At 48.8% G+C, this 23,181-nt stretch overlaps 1 long non-coding RNA gene across 2 annotated transcripts; it reads left to right on the top strand.

Moving 5' to 3' along the window:
- The first annotated feature begins 1,242 nt into the window (after positions 1–1,242).
- LOC140698465 (uncharacterized) lies at positions 1,243–22,407 on the top strand. Of its 2 annotated transcripts, none has more exons than XR_012076258.1 (5): positions 1,243–1,352; positions 6,177–6,257; positions 15,702–15,774; positions 16,517–16,581; positions 21,091–22,407. It is a non-coding gene; the product is annotated as an uncharacterized lncRNA (long non-coding RNA). The 2 variants fall into 2 exon arrangements; XR_012076257.1 differs by having other exon boundaries at positions 16,504–16,581.
- The last annotated feature ends 774 nt before the right edge of the window (positions 22,408–23,181 follow it).

Raw genomic sequence — 23,181 nt, 5'->3', positions numbered from 1 at the left:
AAAATACTCGGCCAGTCCCCGGGGCCAGCCCGCATATTCTGATGTGGATCGATAAGCAATCTCCGGTGTATATGGAATTCAGACTCGAATCATTTGTCTCCGGCTCCTTTTTCCAAAGGGAGCCCAGTGGTCAGACCTGGCTTGGCGCCCCACCCCCACCCCCACTCCCACTCACCCACACTCCCCTTTTAACTAATGACCTGCTGCAGAGGAGGCCAGAGAGCGGAAACCTCTTCCATCATCCAGAGAGGCTCTCTCAGGTGGGCCTAATGATGGTAATGGGCTCCTTTCAATTTTTTAAAAATGATGCCCGCCCTGATGTCTTGGGGGTGAATTTGTGTAAGTGATGGGCACGCCCCTCTATGACAGATAGACCGATGTCGGAGTAATGGACGCCCCCTCCCAGACAGTGTCCACACCTGATGGTGACACTGTAATAGGGCAGGAAAATGACCCTTCATCCAGGTCTCAGTGAGGGAGACAGAAGAGTGGGTGCCACCCAAGGGTGCTGGTGGCCTGGACTGGGGCTGGTACAGGACAGAAGAGGTTACACCGCAGAGGTTCCAGGGCTCCCGGTGAGTTGGTTTCTTGGGCTACTGGTCACCAGTTGATGGAGCTCCCTGTGCTACAGCAGGCCTTCTGGACCATTAGACACCACGCCCTTCGGTTACGGGTGGAAACTGAAGAGCACAGAAGGCAGGGGACACACAGGGGACACAGGGCAAGCCAGCTGTTGGCAGGGACCCTGGCTGTCCTTGCTCCCCACAGTCGGGAAGGCATTATAGTTAGTGGGAATGGCAGGCTCTGGGTCAGGGAAATCGAGGGGTCACCTCTGGTGAGTTACTTCACCTTTTGGAACTTTCGTTTCTCCACAGGTAAAATGAGGCTACTAGCACTTACCTTGCATATGTGTGGTAAGAATGTAACAAAATAATGCAGAGAGGAGGTCTAGCACAGTGCTGGTGGCATAAAAGATGCTCAATAAACAGTTATTATATTTGGTATCAACAAATACAGTAAGTTTACACACTTTGATTTACATGTTATTATTACCTTTTATCATCAGACCACCCTCTTTTGAAAAATGAGATCTCAAAAACCCAGTGTGTGACCTAAACAAAAGCAGTGACTCTGCCTGAGGGTGAGGCTGGAAAAGAGGGCTTCCCGCAGCTGGCCACACCCAGCCGGCCACACCCATGAGGCCACGCCCTGTCCACGCCCTCCTAGCCACGCCCCCTCCCATCAACTCCATCTCTGCGGAGCACTGAGGGCTCTCTGCAATCAGTCCAGAAACTATGCGGTGGAAAGATGATGACATCAGGAGGCACGAGGACAGGCTTCTGCCCCCAGCTGTAAGATGCTTGGCGTGTTCCTCTCTAGAGGTCCCTGTTTCCCCAGCTGTAAAATAAGGGTGGACGGGGCATCCCTGAGGGCACCTCAGCTCCTAGGTCCTGTACACCTGTGGAGGGAATGCTCTATAATCTGTAGATTCGACAACACTGAATAGTTAGAACACCAGTGCGACAGAGCCCTGGTCTCCCTGGCCATGGCCTTACGGTCTTCAAGAAGGTCAGGGGGCGGGGCCTGGATCCCCCTTCCCCACAGAGCGGCCGGGATCTCCACCCGGGGAGCCTGTGTCCCGAAGAAAAACAAGCAAAGGGCAGTATCAGAATTGGATTTGGCTGTGAGAAACAAAGACTTAAAATAACAAGACTTAAACAAGATCAGTCTTTATCTCTCTTTTACATAAAAGCCAGGAAGTTGGCTGTCCAGGCCTGGGGTGGCTGACTGCTCAGCTGCGTGAAGTGCTCAGGGACCCGGTTTCCTCCCAGCTCACTGTCCACCGTCCCTAGGGTCTTGGGGCTGATTTGCCTTCATGTTCCAAGATGGCAGCCCCTAGATCCACGTTCCAGGAAGTAAAATGGAGGGAGGGTCAAAACAGATTGGGGCAAAGGGTGCATACCAATTCTTTTTTCAATTAATAGATTTTTAATGAGTTTCAGATTTACAGAAAAATTGTGAAGATAGTATAGGGAGTTCTCACAACAGCCACATCGCGATTCCCCATTGTTAACATCTTGTATAAGTAAGGTATGTTTGTCAACACGAATGAACCAATATTGATACATTATTAACAACTGAAGTCCATACTTTATAAGATTCAGTTTTTATCTAATATCGTTTTTCTGTTCCTGTTTCCAGCTCTCATCTAAGATACCACAATGCATTTAGTTGTCATGTCTTCTTAGGCTCCTCTTGGCTTGATAGTTTCTCAGACTTGCCTTACTTTTCAGTTTTGAGGAGCACTGGTTGAGCAGCTTGCAGAATATCCTTCAATTGGAATCTGTTCAATGTTTTTCTCACGATTAAACTAGAGTTATGGGTTTGGGAGAGGAAGACCACAGACAAAAAGTATCATTCTCATCCCATCATAAACATCTTGGTTGCTTCTGGTTTTTAATGATCATGAGTAAAGCTGATATAAACATCTGCATATAGGTTTTTGTGCAAGTCTTTTTAAAAGATGGTTCTTAGAATTAGCTTGGCAAAATTTCGCCTATACCATAAGTTAAATTTAGTCACCTGGCGTACATTTCTACAAGGGAGGCTGGTAAGAGTAGGCTTTATTCTGCACTCAGATAAAGTGTAGGAATTTTCTTACTATGGAAGAAGGGAGAGAAGAGAGATGGCAGACAACCATCAGTCTCAGCCAAGGGACATAGGCCAAGGAAGGAGGTAGCATGGAGAAAGCAGGAAGGAGAAAATGAACTTCAAGTACCCAACCCCCTTTCACTTAGGGAATCAAGAAAAGGCAGGCCAACTGACACTGAACTGTAAAAGTCTTGTGGTTGGAAAATGTTCAATAACTCACTCATTCAAAAAGATGTACTGATGGTACATTGGAACAATGGAATATAATTCAGCGCTAAAAAGGAAATGAGCGATCAAGCCATGAAAAGCCCTGGAGGAAACTGAAATGCGTATGACTAAGTGAAGGAAGCCAATCTGAAAAGGCTCCATATGGTATGATTCCAACTGTATGACATTCTGGAAAAGGCAAAACTACAGAGGCAGTAAAAAAACAAAGTCAATTGTTGCCAGGCATTGGAGGAGGGAGAGATGAATAACTGGAGCACAGAGGATTTTTAGGGCAGTGAATTTGTCATTATGAATTTGTGCAAACCCATAGGATGTATAACACCGAGAGTGAGGTCTAATGTAATATAAATTATGGACCCCTGGGTGATAATGATGAGTCATTGTAGGTTCATCACTTGTAACAAATGTACCATTCTGCTGGGGATGTTGATAATAGAGGAGTTTATGTATATGAGGTATCAGTATATGGCTCTCAATTAGGCTGTGAACCTAAAGTCTAAAAAATTTAAGCTAAAAAAAATGTATCAAGCATCTCAGGGGACAAAGTGGAAATGGTCCATGGCTGTCCTGAGGTTTATAGCCTCGTGATGAGAGTCTAACAATATTTAGAGTCAGAAAAAAATATTTTGAAGCTCTGAGATCTCTTAACAGGACAGGCAGGAAGTCTGCCGAGGTTCCTACAATGCCAAGATCCACGAATCATTCTCTAAGTGTGATCAGATTTGTAATTGCTGGTTTTAGTAGCTGACCTTCTAAGAATTGTTCATTGGTGTCTAAGTTTCCTGCACAGGAAGCCATTTCCTTGGGCCGGAAAACCCGATGTTCAGCTCTGCGGGTTTGGCGAGGGGCTCTCATGGAGGTGGAAGATCTCTTCTAGATGAAATTCTGTCTCTTGCTTCCCTGGTTCTCGAGGACTTCCAAGAATTTTCCTGGAAAATATTTTTGATGCCATTTCTGAAACCGATGGGGATTACCTGGAACTGCCTGTAGGTACAGGCAAAGTTTTACTCTGGGTGGAATTAAGCACTTTAAGATATTTGTCTCTTTGTGTTCATTTATAAAGCTTCCCAGTGATGCCAAGTGGTGTTTCTCAATAAAGGAATAGGCAAGCTTGAGTCTTCCTAGACTCCCATCTTCAAGATGCCTCTAACGTGTATTGTGACATCAGAGGAGTTTCCTCAGGACCCAGGGCCTGAGGCTGAAGGTGCTCAGCGATATAAAGAACAGGGTGAGGGCAGGGCCTCCCAGGCATTACTCAGGGCTGATGAACATGGCAGGGGAAGCCTAGGTTCTCAAAGGAGTTGGTGGCTCCGCCATGTTGTGAATCAATACAAATAAACACATATAGAAATTTTACCTGCACTGCCCTTGCTAGGAAGCCTGACAAAACTGGGGCCCAACCATCTCTAGACAGTCTCAAAACACATAATATGATATTTCTGACTCTTCATTCCCGAACTGAAGATTGATTCTCTCTGTCTCCTTTGTGCCCCATAATAACTCATAGCTCACAGGACAACTGTAGCATTTACATTGCATCTTGCTTTCTCCTGTTGTGAACTGTATGCAGGTTTGCCTCCTAACTAGATGTAAACTGGTCCAGGGTCTTGGATGTGGTCCCCTTTGCCTTCTCCAGGATGCTTTGTGTTTAGCACCTGCCTGTGGTATGCCGCCCAAAGACCAAACCTTCCTACTTACCTAGTCACGTGATCTGGGACCAGCTGCTGAATTCAACTGAGCCTTACTTCTTCATCTATCCCAATGGGCTAGCATCCTCCCAGGGTATGTGTAAGCCCTAAATGATATAAGAGATCACAATGCTGTGCACCATGACTGTTCCATAGCAAATGGCGAGAAAGCACGGGGTGGAAATAAAAACAGACGCTCCTGAGTGTCAAAGGGCTGAATGCATGCGTGCGTGAATGTTTCTCTCCGGGATAGTACAGGCAGTTAACAAGAAAAGGCTGGCATTCTGTTAATTCCCATTAATATCCTCAGAGGGTGTCGGGCGGGGAAGAAGATGGACTGGCTGGCTTTGCAACCCAATCAGATCCCAGTTTTATCTCCTTTGCTACAGCTTTATTGTCGTGAAATATGTTCGCTCTAGCCGAGGGCAATCACCCTAAACAGACAATGCAGGAGGCATGAGATGCCAGTGGGGATTTTCAGAGCGTCTGCCCTGGACGCCCAGCTCCAGGCCGTTATGGTTTATGTATTAAAACTGCCCACAGATGTGATTGTGGGTAGCCCACTGATGGATATTTGCCGCGGTTAGACTGCATTAGACTCGATTTATCCCCCAGCACTCATTGTTGCTATTGATTGATTTTTAAATTAGATGAAGGCAATCAGTAAATACCACCCAATCACGTTCTAAAAACATACAGGAGATTAGACAATTTAGGGTAATCAATGGAAATATTCCTTGATTTGCTACCACTCAATTTTGGTCATAAATTACAACTATAACTTGCAAGTTAGTAAGCTATAAAGCAAGTGGATGTGACAAGAAAAACTATAAGAAATGAATTAAGGGGCTGGGGAAGAGCCACGGATGTTGTCCGATAATGAGGCAAAATGACTTCCCTCATATCTTGCATTTCTTGCTGGGTCTCGCCACCAGTGTTAAGTCAGGACCTAGAGGAGAGCTCAAGATTTGCCTGGCTTTTTAAACCAAAATAAATAAATAAATAAATAATTTTTTAAAAATTGGGGGAGGGGGAATGGCTGGAAAATTTGTGTGTGATGGAAATAAAACACAATAGTCATTCTTCTAACAGACGAGTTCGAACTATAACTGATCAACCTAGTTTTGCAATTGCTAACAAATGTCGTGTAATTTTAGGCTCCAAACCCCACAGTTTGTTAAAACCCTCACCTACCTCACAGACACTCTCAAATGCTAATTTGATAATCACACTTCTGTACTGTCGTTTCGTACAAAGTCTAAAATGTAGCAATAATGAAATGTAATTTTAGACCAGAACTTCGTACTCTTAAAAGCTCTAATTATCTGATGGGACAATCTGCCCATCTTCCATATTTTGAAGAGACACACATTCAGACTGGTTTTTATTTTTCTCCACCTGACAGGCATATGATATAGAAGAAGTAAGTTTGTTTTCAGGAGTTCATGGTTTCATAGCCAAGGCAGCGATCCCACAGCAGCTGATTTTCATTCATTGATTCATTCATTGATTCATTCATTGACTCATTCATTGGTGAACATGAACATTGAAAGAGAGACAGCTTGCTTCAGGTTTTCTCATCTTCTTTCCTCTTTTTGGTGCTCCTAGGTAAAACTGGGAAATGAATAATCAAACTGGAGTACTCTGCCGACACCAGCAAGAAATCTGAGGACATTCTGAGACAGCAGGGTAAGTGGATCAACTCTTCTATCTCTGCCCTGGACCATGGGCAGGACGGGCCTGGGATGGGTCTCCTTTGGCTTCCGGCTTCAGGGAGGGGGATGGCTTGTTGTGACAGACCTCCAGCTCTAATGGGTCCTACTGACAGGCAAGGGCCATTGGGTTTGGGGACTTGATCAGGAAGTCATGGGGCTCTGCACCTTGGGGATCCCAGAGGGGTCTACTCTGAGAACAGCCTTGGGAATTCAAGACAGAGGAAGACTTCTGAGCACAGGGAGTTCTCTGGAAAGCAGTTGGCTGGGTGGGGAAAGAAAGTTGAAAGCTAATTTTTTTCTCTCTAGAAGACTGGGAACTTAATTTTTGTAAATAAAGTATCCCACTCTGATTTTTAAATTAATACATGCTAACAATGGAAAACTTAGAAAATTCAGAAAATTACATGGTAAAAAATTAAAATCACCTATAATCTGAGGACCCCAAATTACTCCTGTTTTGATACATCACGTTTCTTTCCAGCCTTCAGCCTATGTATACAAACATAAAGTTAGCCTGTCTGGTACCTGCTTTTTCATTTAACACTGAATAATAGACATTGTCTCATACCATTAAATTTTCCAAACAACACAGTCTCCACAGATGCAGAGTTCCCCACGATAGTGATGAGGCTTTTTGAGTGCTGTGAATCAAGAACTTTTGGGCATCCTCGCATTGTGTCCTCGCAACATCCCAGTGACATAGGTACCATTGTCATCATCGTCACCACTTTGCAGATGCCATAACCATGGCTAGTAGCATTTGAGAAAGATGCCCCTGGCAGAGCAGCAGGGGCAGGACCTGAACCTGACTAGTCAAGCTCTGGAGCCCTTGACTCCAACCAGCCACTGATGGATTTATGTCCAGAGCCTTGCAGAGATAGAGAGGGGAGCACTTCCACACCAAGAGGATTCTGACTTCCGGTCCCGACTCTTTCCACTTTTCCTGTTCACACCGTCCGTCTTGGGGTTGCCTCATTTCTCTAATGCATCATTTGCCAAACACACCCTTCCCATTCTTCTAAGAATGGCTAAATCTCCAGTTTGGAACATCATTGTGCACCAGTGCTAGTTGGTTGGCTGGACCCTTTGCTTGGGTACAGCATTCTACAATGATGCAGTCTGATGAACCAACTGGCAACACTTTCCCAGAAAAGACCTCATCTGGTGCTCATAACGGCCCTGGGAGGAAGGATATCAACCAAACACTTTCTCAAGTGAACACAGTCCTAGTCGAGCTATGTGTCAGGCATTCTAATATTTCAAAATCAGAACACTTCAAGGGGGAAAAAAATCCAGATTTCCCCATTGTCTGGGAAAATCAGAAGATGCAACCACTGGACCCACATTCTCACATGGCAGCCGTTGGCTGGAACCAAGAAGAAGCCTGCTTCCACTCAACAGGATGTGCTCCCCAGGGCTCCCCAGTCCTCACCACTCCCTATTGCATCACACCCACCTGCTTCATTCATTGATACTACTTGCCCACCTGTGGGAAGAGTGTGAGTTCACCACCCTCGCACTAAATATTTCTGGGAGACACAAGTCTATTCCCATCTCCTCTAAGTAAGCCTTGTTTACCCTCTGTTTACTGCTACTCAAATATTAGCTTCACAAGGACCGGTCTGTCTGCTGCATTCTTGCTTCATCCCAGCTGGCCCGAGCAGGGGAGATACCCAGTGTTTGTTGTGTTCATGGATAAACAAGAGGGAGGCCAAAGAGGTCTGTAAGAGGCAGGCAGTTTCCAGGGTGACACAGCTGAGAAGTTTGATGAACCAACTGGTATCGGCATCCCAGTGGGTGGAGGCACCTGCATCAAGGTACCTGTGGATGCCAGTCAGGTAGACTGGAAGCCTGGGAAGGCTCAGATGAAAGATAGAACGGGCCAGAAGTCTGCTGCTCCCCAGGGCCTATGGAATAAATTTCTCTTAGTCCTCCTCCAGCAGAAGGGAGGGTGGCCAGATTGCAGGCAAGACTCTCCTGAGATCTATGGAGACAAGGAGAGTAAGTCCTTCCTCGAATCTGTTCTTGACTTTGCCAGTTACAAAGCATCCTCTTGCCCTGTCTTCCTAATGCCTCACCACCACCCTGGGGGATGGAGAAATGCAGGTGGGTGGCTTGCCTGTTGTCTCAGAGTAACTAAGTGGCAGAGCTGAGCTTTTCTCTTGGGTCTCCGGGCTCTGGTCTGGTTCCCTTTGCCACAAAGTCATAGCTGCCTCCAAGAAGGGGATCTGTGATGGTGAGGAGCTGCCTGCTGTGAGCAAAATAGCATCCAGTGAGAGAATGCCGGGGTGCAGGCCCAGAGGCTCTTTCTGCCTCAGCTTAGAACTGCTGTCATCTCTGAACAGACCTAGAGCAGCTATTTCCTATCACGTCGAGGGTGTGGGGAGCTCGCTGGTTAAAGGTTAGAGATCAGCTGGTCTATATCTAATCCTGACTCTGCCCTTTCATTGAAGCTTCAGCAATCTATTTACCTCTTGGTGCCTCAGGTTTTCCTACCTGTGAAATGGGGAGATTAGTGGTCCCTGCCCCTCAGGGCTGCTGAGTGCTACCAACACAGCCAGCACACCTAGAGTTAATATTTCCTGAGTACTTATTATGGGACCAGTGCTGTTCTAGGCCCTGGACATGCATTCATCGTGCCCAGTAAATGCCTGAAGAGCCCGAGGTCAGGCTCTTATTATCCCCACTTTAGAGATGAGGAAACCAAAGCATAAAGAGCTTATATAACTTGCCCAGGATTGTGCAGCAGTTAATACAGAAGCTGAGATCCAAACCAGACAGCACGGCTACAGAATACTGGTTCCGCAGCACCGCCCACCTCTCATTCACAAAGGGTTCCACTCGTAACGTCGAGTTGAACTGTGTGAAGCTACAATGCCTGTCAAATCTCAAATTGTCCAGTCTCAGTCGTTTTGTATGGATCGATGCACACAGGGCTCGGCAAACTCCCCTGATGGAGACGAGGCGGATGAGGATGAGGAGGGCTTGGGTCCAGGGAGGAGGATGTCAGGGCGTGTCCCAGGCTGCATGCTGGCTTCTCCCCAGGGGGTCCTCGGAGGGGCGGGAGCTTTAGAAGAATTGCCTGGGAGGTGACCAGGAGAAGCGAGCTTTACTTTATCATGATACGGAACTAAAAGGGCAGACCAATTAATCATGGAAGTTTCTAAAAGTGCTTTTATTTTGCCATTTAGTATGCCAGCGAGATCATTTCCCTTAATGTATACTCCTGGTATTAACACGCCTTAATCCATCACACGCTGTATTATGAAATTACTGTGTTTTACTCCCGGGTCCTGCTGAAGATCATTAACCCAACTCTTCTCCAGGCCATACATCATCAGAGGGATTACCTCATGGGTCCAGAGACCCCTCTCCCTGGGCCGCGCAGTGGGGCTGCCCTAGTCATTTTTCCTCGCCTCGCCTGACAGACGGGGCTGTTTGCATTAGTGAGCAGATGGCTCCTGGGTGAGAAGCAGACGTCACCTCCCACTCGTCACCTCTCCTTCCAGTGACCCAGGTTTCCAAGGAACACAGCCGAGACTGAAGCAGTGTTCACCCAAAACTGTCCTTCCCCTACCTCTCCCGTTGCCCTCAGGCAAGCCAGGGGCTGTGTTCTTCTGTCCTGAAGCCCATCAGGGACTTTTGCTGTCAGATCGCACCATCCTGTGACTCACCTGCTGAGGGCTCTGCTCTGGGGTCTGGGGGAAGCAGAGGGGGGCCAGAGGCATCCTGCATGAACTGGTCCTAGGGGTCACCCTACCTCATCCATCTGGATGGCCCCATGCCACCCCTGTCTCCTCCCTTCCCCAGGCTGCTTTGTGGCCCCACAACCTACCACGTTCTCAAAGCCAAACTGAGATGTTGCCTCCATTCCTCTCTTGCTCTGACTCATCCCAGTCTCTCCATCAGTGATTCATTGGTTCTTCCAACAAAAAGCACCCTGACTCTTCCATTTTTCTCTGTTTCCACTGCCTCTGCCCTAATCCAAGCCTGGAGGACCACAGTCACCTCTAACTGGTCTCCCTGTTTGCACTGTCATCCGTCTGTGGTATGCTCTCCACCCAGCAGCAGCAGCAGGAAGGAATCTTTTAGAAACACGAATCCCTGGGGTCCTAGAATTGGCCAATACTTTGACCTTGGTGCAGCACAGATGCACGCGTGTGAACACTCACTGGGACGCTAACTAGGGTGTGTGCCCTCAGGCGCTCCTTGCATGTATTTTATCCTTCAATTGTTAAAAATGGGAAAAAATGCAAATCAGATGAATCCTCCTGCCAAAAATCCTCCCGTGAACTCTCCCTGTCCTTACATGGGGCTGTGGCAATCCCAATCCTGGCCCCAGGTGACCAGCCATACTGCCCTTCCTGACACCATGTCTGGCCAGGACCCCTTGTTCCCAGGCTCCAGACCCTCCGCCCTTCTCTCCACATCTGGAGCGCACAGAGCCCACCAGCCTCACCTGACCTGCTGGTTTAAAGCCTTCTTCCCTCCCCATCACTTTCACTCACGTTACCCTGGTTCATCCTCTTCATGGCACCCACCGCTACCCGAAATTATCTTGGATATTTGTGTGTTACTGACTCTCGGTGGCCTACAAGCTCGGTGATAGCTAGAAGCACTTCTGTCTTGTCCATCCCTGCCCCCCAGGGCCCTGCCTGTCACTTCCTGGCCTGGCCCTGCCCAACTTTTGTCTGGGGTGATCATACGTGTTACATGTCTGGGGTGCAACGTGTTACATTGTTCTGAATCAGTGGGAACACGAGGGTGGGGGGGCAACATTGGCTGTGAGAATGGTCTTGGTGGCCGGAGCCCAGGCCCAGGCTCTCTCTGCAGGAGTTGAAATGCAAGGCCCTTTCCTGCTCTGGAGTCCTCCGTTCCCCTGAGCTGAACCCTCCCAAGTCACATGACGCCGGACTTTACATCATGCAGGCGTGAGAAGACACAGCCGGGCCAAGGGCCATTCTGGGTGACTCCAAACACTCCATGCAGAAACCCAGGAATCTGGGCCTCTTGAAGACACCGGTCTAGGGACAGAAAGGAGCAAGAGGAAGGGTAGGGGCCGGTGCCTTTGGCTTAGCCCTTCACCAGGGGAGGGCAGGAGGGCACCTGCCGCCTGTGTGTCGCTGGGGTGCTCAGCCGAGTCGCCCACTCTGGTGGCGAGGGCCTGGGTCCGTGGTGGGCAGGCAGGGTTAGGGTGGGAGGAGAGGCCCTCAGGCCTTCACAGGGGAGGCAGCAGACCGCGAGTCTCTGGCCCAGCACGTGGCTCCCAAGTTGGCCACTTTGGAGCTCTTAGCTGAGGCATCAGGGCACACTGGGTCCCAGGACCCAGGGCAGGTATTTCAGGTCTGTCTTAGTTTAGTTCCTTCCAAAGGCAGATCCCAGCTGGACGCAGGTAGTTCACTAGGGACCTGGTCTCAGGAAGCACAAGTGAGGCAGTGGAGAGAGTGGGCAGGGAAGGAAAGCCAACAGAGGGCTTGCCAACCAGCTGGGATGGTCATGGGCAACGGGGCTCATTCTCACTGGGCCTCGCAATAATCCCCTGGGGATGGAGGCTGGGCCATTTATCTACTGATTCTCATCCCCATTGGCTGAAGTTGGTTCCAGGGCATGTGCACACAAACTCTCTCTCTCTCTTTCTGTCTCACTCACACATACACACACACACACAAACACACTCTTGCCTGGTTGCACTGGCATTTACCCATTCAAGCTCTCTTAATGCCTGAGAAGAAAAGGAAGAGAAAGAGACCGACAGCTGGGATGGGGTGCGGACTGCCTACCAGAGAGGACATGGGGCTGCTGGGCGGGGCATCAACAGAGGATACTAGGGAGGCACCGTGGTCACAGGTCAGGACAGTCACGTGGCACCTCAAGCCGAGGGCCAGCAGCCGCAGCTGTGGACTCAGCCTGTGCGTCCTCCGGGTGGCTCTGTGTTGCCAGGGCCGTGGACCGCCGGATAGCAGCAAGGCCGAGCGGTGCTCCCCACCTCCCCATCCAGGTCACATCATCATACCCTTCAGGGCCAATGCTTAGAGCCTAGGTGTGGGAGGAATCCACCCTTAAGTAATAATCCTCATCTGCATTTGCTTGCAACTTACTGCAACTGCTAAAAGGCATCTTCTCCCATCTCACCCTCACAGAAGCCCAGAGCAGCAAAGGCCATGACTTTCCCACTTTACAGATGAGGACACCAGGGCACCAGGAGGGGCAGTGCCTTGGCCGACACCACACGGTGGAGAGAGCACACCAGGTCCATCTGAGTCTGAAGCTCACTCTCGGAGCAGCTGGGAGGATGCTCCCTGCAGGAGAGGCTCGTAAGCCTCGGGGAGCCCAGGGCATTCGCCTCATGAGCCACCATTTAATCCCATGAGCACCTCAGTTATCCACGGCCACACTCAGCACCCACCTAAGCCCAGCAGAGTGTTAAGGCCAGAGCCACACCACCCTTGTGCCCTAGGGAACACAAGCCGCTGGTCAGAAAGGAGGGAGATGGGGCCTCAGCCTGTGGCGATGGGCCCTGGGCAGCTGCTCTGACAGAGGGCAGCAGCCAGTCCTCGAAAGGCCAGGCCTGAGAACGCGCCACCCAGCCCTGAGTCAGGATGTCACTGCCCCCTTTCCCTGGATCTCAGCCGGGCGTGTCGGCCAAAGCTTGGCATTTGCCCTACTCCCAGGGCTGGATTTGACTGAGATGGACGGGGGTTGTCACCCCTGTTCCCTCTCCTACATCTCTGCGCCTGTGCAGTCCCCTCTTGGGAAGGAGCAGAGTCTCAGGCAACACCAGGAGAGGCGACTGTGACGAGCAGACATGCACGTGTCAGCCAGGAAATTGACATGCTGATGGGTGGCTTTGCCATTAGCCCTTGCACAGACTCTAGGTTTGGTTCCTTTCCCAAACCAGCAGGGAAATGCTTGGTTACAGATGAATGGCCAAAGCCTAAATCGTTCTGGACAAATTGGGTGAAAACCACACAATGGTCTACAGGCAACCAGGCTTATCAGTGACCCCAGGTTGCCTTGTTCTTGGAAGAAAGGACATGAGGATGGGCTACTGGGCTCTGTAACACTAACCCTAAAATGGCCTGGCTGGTCGGGGTTGGAGAAACCAACCAAGGGGCCCGTGAGGAGAGCTGTGCTGGCCCGGGACTGGCGAAAACTTGGCCAGCCTTCTAGGGTTCCCGTCAGTGGGGCAGGTGAGCTGTGGCTTGGACAGCAGCGGGAACAACCCTGGGAGAGCAGCCAAGAGGCCAAGCTCTGATCGGACCCCATCCTAAATTTTCCAAGGGATGGAGCCAAGTTTCTTTGCCTCTCTTGGCCTCGGCTTCCTCTGTGTGTACAAGGGACTAATTGTAAAGCAACACATCACTTACCGGGCAGGACGAGGGAAGAAGGCATTTATTCCCCTCAGGTGACATTCCAGAGAGTGAATCTTTTACCCTCAAAGGTGCCCAAACTCATCTTTTTCTCGCCAAAGTCATGGAAACCTCTTACAGTATCGTGCAGGACACCCTGGAGCCACGGAAGGCCACTCCTGATCTCCTGGTGGTGGCCCACCTGCGCAGCAGGGCCCAGAGCTCAGACATTTCCTGGTCCAGGACCTTGAGCTCACATTTAACCCCACTGGGTTCCTCAGATGCAAAAGGGAAGCAAAACCGCACCCAGTAGCTCTGCCTCCGGGGATTCCCAATGAATGGATGATGAATGAACGCAATCATCTGAGCTGTCCCCACATTTGAAATGGTGCTGTAGTCAACTCAGAAGTCAACCCTTTGGCCTGCCGAAAGAGTTCCCACTTTGCTAGCTTAACCCTGGAGGGTGAGTCTTTAAAGACCACCTACGATGGATGCAAAGTTGATCAGGGCCTTTGGGTATGCTCCCTTTGCCTGCGATTCCTTTCTCCGGGGTCCTCCCTTTGCTCCCCCAACACCAACCCATCTCGAATGAGCCGCTGCTAATTACTTCTAATATGAAACCACGTCTTGTTTAAATTAGGTGTAAAGTGGGAGGGAAGAGTCCCTAAGCAGAGAAGGCTGTTTGTGAATTAGTTGCAATCTCTTTTGATTCCTCTAGAGATTTTTTAAAAATTCTTCTCAGTTTCAGGAAGTTAATCCAGAAGAGTTGAAATTCAGGGGATAAGTAGTGTCTTGATTAGTAAGTACCATGCTGTGTATTTCCATAGGGCTCTTAGGAGACTCGAATGAGAGGATCCATGTGACAGTCCGTTAGGAAGGAAATACATCAACTTGAAGTTATAGATATTATAGAAGATGCTACTGCTGCTCCTGCTTAACCTTTATTGCAAACTTATTAGGGTGCAGAGGACTGCGCTGCATTTTCTATTTAATCCTCACATAACCCTCTGAGGCAATATGCCCATTTTACAGAATAACCTGTTCAGACAGAATGAGCCTCTAGGCTGAACAGTCATCGCGTTGCCCGGGGGTTTTGAAAATGTGGATCCCTGGGCCCCACTCTAGACCAACAGAATTTTAATCTCTGTGGGGTGGGACCTAAAAAATATGCATTCTTAACAAGGTCCCACAGGAAAAAGGATGACTGGCCAGTTTGGGAAAGTCATTGAGGTGGGAAAGAGAAAGTGTAGGTTTGGGGTCTGTACTGGGTTGAATAGTGTCCCCCAAAATTCATGACCACCCAGAAACTCAGAATGTGACCTTATCCAGAAGCAGGGTCTTTGTAAATGTAACTTCAGTCAGTCCTCGTAATTCACAGTAGTTGTGCCCTATAAAGTCACCTCAGATGCTGAATTAGCAAACACTGAACCGTGGCTCCTGGGGAAACACAGGTTTAGGTTCCTGCCAGCCCCTTCTCACAAGATTTTCATCAACCGATCACGTATATTTTTGCACGTTTTATGTGTATTTCTGTCTGAAGACACATTGTTTATTGTATACAGTTGGTTAATTAACAGTGAACTCATTCCCAGTGGCACTGTAACCCACGCCTGAACGAAGCTTGTCTGACACACGTATTTTCTCCATAAAGCTTCCTTGCTCGGAGGAACACTAGACAGCACTTCAGCACTATGCCTGGGGGCCACTTTCAACAGCAAAGTCACCAAAAAAAAAAAAAAGCACAAAATTGAGAAAAGCAAGCGACGCCTGTTTAGGAGAGCTGAAACGAGAAGGCAGAGCAGTCTCACCTCTGCGATGCGCAGCGTGGTGCCCACCGACGCTGGGAAGGAAGCATGCGTCACTCAGTCCACCGATTCAAATGCTAACCTCATCTGGAAAGACCCTTACAGACACACCCAGAAGTCATGTTTAATCTGGGAGCCCCATGTCCCATCAAGTTGACATATAAAATTATCCATCACAGGAGCCCTTCCCAGGAATCCAGCCCTCTGCTCTTAGCAGGAAAGGTGCAGCCAGGTTCACACCCCTCCCTGCCCCTTCCTTCCTAGATCCGCAAAATGTCAGAGCAGGAAGGGCTCAGAGAGACGGCTAATCAGGGATCCCACACTCAGGACCAGACAGGTAACCAATATGGGAGACTGGACCAGGTGGGGGCCCCAGGGAGGCGATGGTCTGTGGCCCCACCTGGAGAGCAAATGCATTCAGTCGTCATCACTTTTATTGTTGCATCAAACACAAAGCACCTGGCAGGCCCGACTCAGTCTTATACCCATTGAATCTAATCCTCTGATTGTCCTGCTAGAAATCCTGACCCCGAGAGAGAAGTGGGGCCACAGTGGGCCCCGTGGTGAGAGATGGGCAACTTTGCAATGAGAACCCAGCTCTGCCCACACTCAGACCGCTGTCTCTTGTCGATTCATTCATCTAACCAGCAAAGTCTCCCCCAGCCAGGCAGGGATGAGACAGTCTATTTCCCAGGAGCTCGGGAATTCTGGACACAGCAGAGCTAGAAGGACCTCAAAGAAAACCCCATTATCCGGCAGAAAAACTGAGACCCACAGAGGGGAAGCAACTCTTCTGGAAAAACGGAGGGTGTCAGGCAGAACAAGGACTCAAGCCAAAATGTGACTGATTGGTGTGTGCGAGTTGGGAGTGGCTGCGTTTATGTCTCCAAGCCTTCAGTGAGGGCCGAGCAGCAACTGGCACAGAGCAAGGGCTCACACGGTTTGGGGATGATTACAAACTGAGGGATTCTGCTTTGGGTCCCTGTACGCTGGGAAGGTGTTCTGATATCCATTTACCCTGGGAAGGCATCTGAGCTAATCAACATTTCCCCCCCAAATACCCAAGCATTCTATTTCAGTGCCAAGTTCGAGAGGCCCTCTCCAAATTCATAATGAGTATGAAATCAACAGAAAGCAGCTCAAGGTGAGTCATTCATCAATCATAAACAAAACAGTCCCCGATCAAGGACACATCGGCACAAACCAGAGAAAGAGAAGGGAGGGGGCGTTGCCCAATCTCTGTATTTAATATTAACCACGTTATGTTTTTTCATTTGTGTTCTGAGAAAGATTGCTCCCCATTCCTGGCTGTTGTATGAACTCCATCCAAAGTCAATTTTTTCTTGAATACGTGGGTGCCCATGTCATGGGTGCCGACGGCGAGATGCGGGACTTTGGAGCCACAGTCACTCATGTTGGGTGGATGCCCAGCTGGTAGGACCATCTCTGTGGGGCCTGGGAAGGCCTCACCCTCAGCCACGTTTTCAGCATTGCCTGATGTATGTGGAGGGAACGCAGCCACCAGTGTCAGAACCCGTCCAGTGTAAGCTCACTTCTCTGGGGTAGAAATAATAAGCACCCAAGTAACTGAGCAAATAGTCATTTACTGACGTGGCTAAGCTGTGGCCCCTGAGCGCACGGCCTCATTTGCGGGGGTGAAGAGGATGAGAATCGGGGCATGAATGTCCTGTGGCTGTAGACGGCTCAACTACAGTTACATTTTTTCTCCTCTGCTCCTCACAAGTGTCCCACAATGGAGACAGGTCAAGAGGTACAGTCCCGTTTTATAGGTGGGCAAACTAAGGCTCAAAGTGTGGAAAAACGTCCAGCGCAGGGCTCTTCCCTTTCCCCAAGCCACCTTCAAAGCAGCATGGCAGGGGGCCCCAGGCTCCAAAGGAGCAGCTGTTATTTCATGACTTAGCTTCTATCCCTGCCAGGGCTGCTCGTCCAGCTGAGGTGGGAGACTCTGGGCCCTTTGCACTGGCCATGGTGCCCCAGCACCTTCTCCCCTCACTGGCATTTGCCACCTGCCAGCCATTGGCTCTGTTGTCTCCCTCCCGCTGGGGAGATGGCTGAGCTCTGCCAAGCCCCTGATGAGTTGTGCAGTTCTCCGGTGAAGGTGGTGGGGTCCCCGACTGGCATGGTCATGCCCCCTCAGGCAATTTGCACATCGTGGGGGTACTGTGATCCAAAGGTGAAATTCAGGAGTTTTCCCCTAAAAAAGCCCAGAGATGAAGAGGAAGGATAGGGAGCTGAGGGTAAAATTTGACTCAAATTCCCCACTGCTTGCTGGAGCAGAATGAGGCGGTGGAGCTCCCAGGGCAAGTCTGGTCAATGCCATCTCAGCAGAGCAGAGGCCGGCCTGGCAGTTGGGGGCTGGGAGAGGGGCAATGACATGGCCTTGGAGTGGACATCACGTGGAAATCCCAGGACATCAGAACTGGACAGGTTCTGAGGGGTTTCCTTGCCTGAGAATTCCAAATGTCAGGTGCCCAGTGGGTTGCAGTAGAATCACCCAGAAGCTTGCTAAAAATGCAGACAACTGGGTCTCACCTTCAGAGATTCTGAATCAAAAAATCGGGGCTAAAATAAATAAGTCCTGGGCATGTCCAGTCCAGCACAGTGACTACAGTGAATAAAACTATACTGCGTATTTGAAAGTTACTTAGACAGTAAATCTTCAAATTTCTCACCACAAGAAAAAATTTGTACCTTTGTGTGGTGATGGATGTTAACCATGTTTATTGTGGTGACAATTCTGCAATACATAGAAATATTGAATCAATACATTGTGCACCTGAAACTCAAGTAATTTAAAAGATAAGAAAATTTGGGGTGCAGCCAGGGTGACCAGATTATTGTTCAGGGCCAGGTGTGATCCTGATGCAAAGCCTGCTGGTAAATCACTGTTCATTGATTTTCCCCTCATTTGACAGGGGAAAAATTTAGCCCAGAAAGGAAAAGGGGGGAAAAAGAAAGAAAAGAAAAGAAAAGAAAAGGGTCTTAGCCAAGATCCCATAGAGAAGCACATCTTTCAATGACCTCTTGATTCCTCCCTACCTCCCTTCACTCCTGCATTCATGCATTCATTCAACAAACATTTGTTGAGTGCTTGCTATGTGCCAGGTACTATGTTACATGCAAAAACAGCCCTGATCTCTCCCCTGCTAGAGCAAACACCCTATTGGGGAAGACCAGAATTGATCAATCACATGCATAAGTGTAAAATGACAACTATGACCAGGAGAGGCACATGAGAGGCTGTGCCGGGGTGTTCAACAGTGCACAGTGTCCTCATTGGTGAAATGGGACCGTCTCATCTGCCCTGCTTCCTTCCCCACCTGTACAAGTCACACAGGATGTTAGCAGGGAACAGATTTTGCAAACATAAAAGTAATTCTTCAAATGCCAGGCTTATCCTAACTCTGATAGACATTCAATAAATATTTGTAGAATTGAATTGCTGAATTGAATTATGCTGCAAAAATAAAGCAAGGATTAGCAAGAATCCCCAGCTCCAACCCAGCGTTCATTCAATGCTCCTATTAATACTGACAAGACACAGGCTGGGTTGGTCAGATCTGAAAAGAGACCCACAGAAAGATGGCCTTCTGCAAATCCCTGAAACGTCCAAGCTGGAGGAGGGATTCACATATCATCTGATTCACATTTGTCTTCATCTTCACAAAATGAGAAATGAGGCCCAGAGAGGGAAAGATTATTCAAGGTCACACAAAGCAGGAGTGGCAGAGCCAGACAGGACCCAGGCTTCCCAAATCCCTGGACAGTTGATTAGAAGATGATAGATTAACAGAAAAATGGACATGTCTGGGGTCCCCTGATGCTAGAAGCTGTTATTCTGTGCATGGAAGATGCCAAAGTTAGAAATATCTTCCATGTATCAAGTAATGCTATACTGTGGGACCCATCCCCAAATTCCCGGGATCATTGCTCCACAAGCCACAGCCAAGAGTAAATGTCTACCCAAGTTCAATAGACATTGCTTGCTTCACTGTTTCCCGTTCTGTTAAAAGCACCCATATTTCTCTTTGTGGGACCATCTGACTATCAGTCTGTGAACTTAGGGTTGAATCCACCTGCCTCCAGGGGAAATGAACACATATCTCGGTTTCAGCCAATCAGCTTATCCTATCTCCCTGGCCATAGTGATTGGTTCAGGGAAGGACATGTGATTCAAGGTGGTCCAATAAGAGTCAGCCCTGGGATTTTGGCTGTAACTATTGGGAAAGAGGCAGTGTCTTTCCATTGTATTTGCTAACCGGCTGAAATGTCATCCTGGAGCTTCTGGCTGCCATCCTGCATTAAAGCTTTTCTATAAATGAGTCATAAACAATGGGGTGGGGGAGCCAAGAAATGAGGAGAAACTGTGTGTGTGTGTGTGTGTGTGTGTATATATATATACACACATACATACACATCCAGCCATTCCTGAGGGTAAATGCTCTGTACTTTACAGTTATGGTAGGCAAAAAAAATTCCCTGTAACTAACCCAGTATGACAGAGACCAGGGACCTGTGGAGTTTTTGCTCAGACACAATTATCCCATCAGGGACTCTATTTCCCAGCCTTCCTTATAAGTGCCACACAATTGAGTTCTGGCCAGTGAAATTAGAGGCAGAAGTAAAGAACACCACTACCACCAAAACCTTCCAAACCATCTTTCACACTCTTTTTCCATTCACTGGCTAAATGTCAAAACATCCAGGATGACTTTGAGAGCTGTATGCTGAAAATGGCATTGGGCAGGGTCCCTGAATGGCATCATGGAAGAGGGTTCTGCATCCCCCACTGCCAACTGGACTGAGATGAATGAAAAGTAACCTTCCATTGTGTTAAGCCACCAAACTTCTTGGCTTTTTTGTAGTAACAGCTACCGTTATCTTCATGCTTTCACTGATTGTTGCATCATAAGCAATAGAAATCAAGTCTGGCTAACTTAAGCTAAAGAGGAATGTATTAAAAAGATGGTAGCTGCTCACAGACACTTCAAAGGAACAAGAGAACCAGGACTGGGAGCTGTGCTGCTCAGAACAGTGCCCAAATTCACACCACAGAACTGGAGCCAAGGGGACACCACCGGGTGCCAATATCTCACCTTGACTGCTGACACTCCTGATGCTGGACCATGATGCTGTCCTACAACCACTCTCCTCCTGCCTTTGGGAATTTGGTAGAGCTGCCACCGAGGCCACAATCTTTTTCAGCATGAATTCTGAGAAGTCCCTGCTTCTCCATGGCTGATGGAAAGTCTAGGGCAGGTATTGGTGGAGCTTAGGTCACATGACCACACTCTAGCTGCAAGGGAGGCTGCGAAAGTGGCTAGATGGCATTTTCCCACCACCGTAGTGTAAGGTGGACTCTGCTTCAAAAGGTGGGGAATTCTCCAAACATGGGAAGGGGTTCAAACAAATAAGAGCCTAAAGGACTGATAAATATATGCTACAGACAGCTTGCAATGGACTTCTGCCGCTGAGAGCCTGACTAATAGTGTGTACACAATGTGCTCCCAATTTTGTACAAAGTAGAACATAGGTATGTTCTAGAGATTGTGTTAATAAGCACTTGATAGATATTGTCTTACATAGTCCTCATAATGACCCATTATGAGAAACTATTATTCTCATTTTCCAGATGAGGAAACTGAGTCCTGGAGAAGGAAATGACTTGCCCAAGGGCACACTGCAAGGATGCAACAGAATCTTCTAACTCAAACATCAGTGTCACGGCTACTTTTCCCAATGGAGCAAGTCTTAAAGCTTAAAATCACAGTGAAATTCAGATGAATTTGGAAAATGGGAGAAGTATCCTTGGGCAGCTGCAGGAGTTCTTCTGGGTGTAAGACTCAGCCTCCTGAGACAGCCTACCCTGAGGAAGAAGTCCAGGTGTGGTCAGCTTGACTAAGGAAGGAAACCTTGGTTATGGGATGTTACGGAAGGAACTGGGATTATGAATATAATGGGGGAGCAGTTTGTTCCCAGTATGGAGCAGCCTTGAGGACTACCATCAGAGTCCTGAGAGTTAGAAAGATGAAGGTAAAAAATGAAAAGGATGTTTCACTCAAAACAACACACAAGATGTTAGCATCCACACCACTGCTTTGGGACCCCTTTGGCATGGGGAGGATTATCTCTGGCTCTCTGCAGACCACCATGCAGCTTTGTACCGTGGGATTCCAACGCATTGGTGGTGGTTCCCAGAGCAGAGCTTACACCCTGGGTTCTGGAGAAGACTTGTTTAGGAGCACATATGAGACTTCTTCTGAAAACTCTCCAAAATACTTGGAAAGGGAGAGTCTTCCAGGAGCTGGGAAGTGCTGTGGTATCAAGCAGGGATAAGAGACAGTGGAAATTGACATCTCAATGTCAGTATGAACTTCAGTGCTACCCGCCCAGCTGAGTCAGAGGCAAATATGCTAGGTGTCTTCTGTCTGCAGCTCCAAGTCTTCTCTCCACCCTTTCCCACCCTGTTTGGGGCCCTATAGACTGAAATGTATGAGCTACAGTAGTAGGATCCCTTGTCCTTTGGCTTTGGGTTGGGTTCAACCAATGGGAGGCACTAGTAGATCTGCTCCCCGAGAGTCGCCATGATTGACTGCTTCCTCCACCTGGCCCACCCTCCAAGGTCATGGCCCTGCCAGTGGCCCTTCTCCATACAGCCCTCTGTCTCCAGTCTGGTCATTGCCCCCATCCTGTGCTGCTTTAGGCCTAAGGAAGGTTATGGCCACCACTCTTCCTGGCCCCATGGGCTGCTCCATCCCAAGTGAGTTTTCCACATCCTGTGCACATCTTTGTAAAGAGTCCCAGTACCAAATGGGCGACTAGTTCCCTAGTTTGAGTGTGCCATCTCCTTCTAGCCAGGACTCCCACAAATGTAAAGACACTTTGATTCCACTGAAAGGTTCTCTGCATCATGATACTGTGAGGCAATATCATACGGAATTTTGCATTATCTTTTATTTTTCTTTTTTTTAAACTGCCAAACACGCCGGAACCAGAATGTTGGTGGGGTTTTTGCAGCCCCCCGGGCATCTGATAATCTTGTCACAGCACTCTTGTTACTTTTGGGCCTGGTCCAGCTGGCCTCAGATCTGTCATTGTTGGGGAAAATGCCAGAAACCAGGGAGTTCCTCCAAATGACTGAGGGAAGATGTCATGGAAACAGCTACTCCGGGGGCTCAAACATAGGCCAAATCCTTAAAGACACCAAGATGAGGAGAAGCCTGGGGTTGATCCATGATTGGATTCAGGTTTGGAAAGGGCTTTGTGATACAGTAGGGGCTCCAGAGCCGTGAACATCCTCCTAGAAGAGAGCCACCCACGGTTCTCCTGTTGACCATCCATCCTCATTGGACCATCATTTGACCCGGTTGCAAATAGTCCCAGGCTGAGAGGAGCAGGAGGCAGCTTCTGATCTCTAGCTGCAGTAGGGCCCCATCTTTAGAGTCCAAGTGGTCCAGGAGCCTCAGACTGAGCAGGGAAGGCAGTGGAGGGGACAGCCTGGGACCCCTCGCTACCCCCCAACCCAGTCAGGGAGATGTTACTGCAAACATGCTTCCAAATCCATGAGCTCATATTTACTGGGCCTATTTTTAGGAGAACAAATATGCCCACTCAGAGCTTCCAGAAGAGTGACTCACTTACGGCCCAGAACCTCCTTCCCAGTGAAGACTGACTCTCCTTCCTGCCACAGCTCCAACTCTGCCCCTGCTTCTCCCCCGGGGGT

Source organism: Vicugna pacos, chromosome 9, assembly GCF_048564905.1.
Source record: "Vicugna pacos chromosome 9, VicPac4, whole genome shotgun sequence".
Taxonomy (NCBI): domain Eukaryota; kingdom Metazoa; phylum Chordata; class Mammalia; order Artiodactyla; family Camelidae; genus Vicugna; species Vicugna pacos.
Note: the sequence above shows the minus strand (reverse complement) of the source record. Positions and strands in the feature narration are given on the sequence as shown.